Genomic DNA, 620 nt, shown 5'->3' on the forward strand with positions numbered 1-620 from the left:
ATTTATTGGTAATTTATGTCGGAATGTAAAAGATGAATCATATATATATATATATATGAAACATGCAAACCATAGTTGTAACAAAGAACAATATTATCAGGGGCTGGTAGTTAAACATTTATTCCCTATTTCTATGTATTTTCTATGTAAATTACATCTCCCTAATTGTGTTAACAGTTAACTCAAGATGCTAAAAAAAAAACCCCACCCACACGAGATAGTTCATATTTAACTCAAGAGTTCTACCTCAACATTGTACATTCAACAGTTAATGCTTCCAAGTAATATATATGCATATATAAGCAAATAAAAAAACAAACACCACAAAATCACAAAAAAAATTAATTATGGGAAAGAAAAAAGAAAATATATAAAAAAAAATTAACGACGCACTCAACACATTTTATTTAGTTATATGGCGTCAGACATATGGTTAAGGACCACACAGATTTTGAGAGGAAACCTGCTGTTGCCATTACATGGGCTACTCTTTCTGATTAGCAGCAAGGGATCTTTTATTTGCGCTTCCCACAGGCAGGATAGCACAAACCATGGCCTTTGTTGAACCAGTTATGGATCACTGGTTGGTGCAAGTGGTTTACACCTACCCATTGAGTCTT

Source organism: Gigantopelta aegis, chromosome 4, assembly GCF_016097555.1.
Source record: "Gigantopelta aegis isolate Gae_Host chromosome 4, Gae_host_genome, whole genome shotgun sequence".
Taxonomy (NCBI): domain Eukaryota; kingdom Metazoa; phylum Mollusca; class Gastropoda; order Neomphalida; family Peltospiridae; genus Gigantopelta; species Gigantopelta aegis.